The 3,747-nt window shown below is 48.7% G+C and overlaps 1 pseudogene; it reads right to left on the minus strand.

Annotated features, from left to right (window-relative positions):
• Positions 1-1,838: 1,838 nt before the first annotated feature.
• On the minus strand, positions 1,839-1,956 carry LOC126299629 (5S ribosomal RNA; annotated as a pseudogene).
• Between the last annotated feature and the right edge of the window lie 1,791 nt (positions 1,957-3,747).

The raw sequence follows: 3,747 nt of genomic DNA on the forward strand, positions 1-3,747 counted from the left end.
CAGTCACGTTAATGTGACCACCTGTCACAAGCTGGTATAACCAAACTATTATAGCGCGGAGCGCTGCGAGAAGTGCAGGAAGAGAGTCAGTGATGTTCCGGAAGATACTGATGGGGATGTTGAGCCATGCCGACTCTAGTGCAGTGGCCAGCTACGCTCGGTTTTTCGGCTGTGGGTTCATGACATGAACAGCCGAATTGAAGTGGTCCCACATATTCTCAGTTGTGTTTAAACCCGAAGAGTTTGGTGGCCAGGGGAGTACGGTAAACTCACCCTGGTGCTCTTTAAACCATGCACGTAAACTGCGAGCTGTGTGACATGTTGCATTATCCTACTGGTAGACGCCATCTTGCCGAGGATAACAAACTGGGTGTAGTGGTGGAATGGGAAAGCTGCATACTTGTGTTGATCCATTCCGCCTTTCGGAATGACGTGATCACCCAGACAACGCCATTAAAACGTTCCACAGGCCATAACGTTCCCTTCTCCGGCCTGGACACTTCCGACGATCGTTACAGGGTGTTTGCTTTCAGACGTTCCACGCCGTACAAGCCAACGGCCAGCTGTCATCTGAGAACGCCACCTGTCGTCACTCGGTGGACGTCCAGTTGTGCTGACGAGCAAATTCCATCTTTCGTCGCCGATGAACAGCAGTCAGCATGGATGCATGAAACAGGAACCTTCAGCGGAAGCACATACGCATCAATGTTCACTGAACTGTTGTTGAGGAGACTCTGTTGGTAGCCCGAGGGTTCGTCTGGGCGGTCAGCTGCTCAACAATTGTACGTCTGTTCGCCCGTACACATCAGCACAGCTGTCGTTCACCCAAGTCATTTATGACCCGTGGTGCACCACGGTTGCCTCGGCGCTGACTTTGAATAGCTCCATTTTGCCATGCACGGTACACTTTGACCACGGCGGAATGCGAACACTTCGCTAAGTTAGCCGTTTCGGAAATGCTTCCAGCCTTTTCCCGGAAGCCAAAGTTCATGTCCTCTGGGGTGTCAGGTACTGTAAATCGCTCCATTTCTGCATTATGGCATCGACTACAGAGTTTCCGGGTCCTCCCGGCATGCTTTATATACTATACTCTCTATTCCTAGTGCTGCCACATGCAGTCTGTGACCAAGCGAGGTGGCGCAGTGGTTAGCACACTTGACTCGCATTCGGGACGACGGTTCAATCCCGTCTCCGGCCATCCTGATTTAGGTTTTCCGTGATTTCCCTAAATCGCTTCAGGCAAATTCCGGGATGGTTCCTTTGAAAGGGCACGGCCGATTTCCTTCCCCATCCTTCCCTCACCCGAGCTTGCTCTTCGTCTCTAATGACTTCGTTGTCGACGGGACGTTAAACGCTAATATCCTCCTCCTCCTCCTCCTGCAGTCTGTGAGCAGTTATTGACCATTGACGTCGAACATAGGTGGTAGCCACATTAATGCAATCGGACTGAGAAGTTTTGAGGTTTCATGGATACCTGAAACACTGCCTTCATCAGAAACAAATGTGTACAGGAGAAACAGAGCTATTCTTTTTCGCATCAGGAAACGCAACTTGAATTCAGTGGGTAGACTAAAATATGGAAATACCAAAAACATAACGCATTACCATGGCTAATAAAAGCTAAACTAAACTCTTCCCGAACAGGCCATGAATTCCCAACGGTACCGACCGGACCCCGTGTCATCCTCAGCCCACAGGCGTCACTGGATGCGGATATGGAGGGGCATGAGATCAGCACACCGCTCTCCCAACCGTATGTGAGTTTCCAAGACCGGAGCCGCTACTTCTCAATCAAGTAGCTCCTCAGTTTGCTTCACAAGGGCTGAGTGCAGCCCGCTTGCCAACAGCACTCGGCAGACCGGATGGTCACCCATCCAAGTGCTAGCCCAGCCCGACAGCGCTTAGCTTCGGTGATCTGACGGGAACCGGTGTTACCACTGCGGCAAGGCCTTTGGCACCATGGCTAATACCTTGTAGGAAAACCGTTGGCATTCAAAACAGCTTCCAGTCGTCTCGGAATGGATACACACAGATCCTATATGTTTTTCAGTGGAACCTTGTAGTATTCTTCCTCCAAAACAGTGGCAGCTTCAGGTAATGATGAAAGTCGTGGATATTGATCACGCATCCATCTCTCCAAAGTAAATCGCAAAGGCTCAAATATTCTGTGATCAGGTGATTATGGTGGTGAAGGGACATGCGACAATTCATCCTCGTCCTCGCAAAACGAGTCCTGGGCAGTGGGAGCTGTGTGAACATGGGTCATTTCTTCTTGGAACACATCATCACCACTGGGGAAAAAAATTTGTACCATGGGATATATCTGATTAGCCAAAATGATCAGATAATCTTTGGCAGTAATGTGCCTTTGCTGAGTAACATTGGGGCCCATGGAATACCATGATATGGCTGCTTAAGTCATCACTGAACCAGCGCTACGTTTTTCTCTTGGGAAGTGAACTCTGCCAGAAGTTGGAAACAGTTGCAAAAAGACTCATCCGACGAAATGACTTGCTTCCATTGCTCAGTAGTCCAGATTTTATGGTTCCGACACCACGTTTTCCTGTGAAGTGTGAGTTTGGAATTCCAGCTCGCCCAGCTTATGGAGTTCCCTTCATATCGTTTTATTGCTAATAGGTTTCCCGAGTACGACATTCAGTTCTGCAGTGACGATTGCAGCTGTCGTCCTGTTATTATTCGTGAAGTCCTCTTCAACGTCCGCTTGTCACGTTCACTCAGCACACACTTTCGTCCGAGTTGTGACTTGGCGGATGATGTTTTTCCACTGTCACCGAATGCGATGTAAATCTTGGATACGGTGCCTCTTGAAACACCAAGCACTACAGGTCGCTTGGTTACGAACGCACCCGCCATATCAGCACCAACAGTTTACCGACGCTTGAATTCACTTAGCTCCGACATAATGCACCTACAACTATACAGAACCCTCTTCTGACAACGACTGACTCTTGCAGCTTATTGAGGACATTGTACAGGTGACGTTGGTGGTCATGTACAACAGCACAGGCCACAGCCTTGGCTACCATCTTCATTTACGTTCAAACATAGATTACTCGGGGTGTTTCCATGTTTTTATCCAGCCCCCGCCTATTGATATGAGGCAGAAAGTAAGGAGCAATCAACTGTTTGGATGTTTCACAACATAAACCGAAACCAACAACAGTGGTTCTTTAGTGAAACACCTCCAAGCTTTACGCGTGTCATCCTCTGTTTCACTGTCATCATCATCCCGGAGGGTCTAGATATGCTGTTTTGAGCCTCTTACTGATTTAAAAAATGGTTCAAATGGTTCTGAGCACTATGGGACTTAACTTCTGAGGTCATCAGTCCCCTAGAACGTAGAACTACTTAAACCTAACTAACCTAAGGACATCACATACATCCATGCCCGAGGCAGGATTCGAACCTGCGACCGTAGAGGTTGCGCGGTTCCAGACTGAAGCGCCTAGAACCACTCGGCCACTGCGGCCGGCGTCACCTGAGTATCAGATACATTAGGAACATTTCAATCTTTCTAAAGTGGCCCAAGTCGATTGTTGGTAATGTGACTGTGGAATGGAAATGCGAAATAAAAATAACGACTAAGCCCCGTCCATACAGACCTCGTGTGCTGCCGGACAGGGGTCGTCGAGCATTACGGAGGGTGGCTGTAAAAAATTGTATGAATTCAGCGGAGGGAATCACTCTTGAGTTCCATAGTGCTACCTGGAGTCCAGCTAGTGAAAT

This window comes from Schistocerca gregaria, chromosome X, assembly GCF_023897955.1.
Source record: "Schistocerca gregaria isolate iqSchGreg1 chromosome X, iqSchGreg1.2, whole genome shotgun sequence".
Taxonomy (NCBI): Eukaryota; Metazoa; Arthropoda; class Insecta; order Orthoptera; family Acrididae; genus Schistocerca; species Schistocerca gregaria.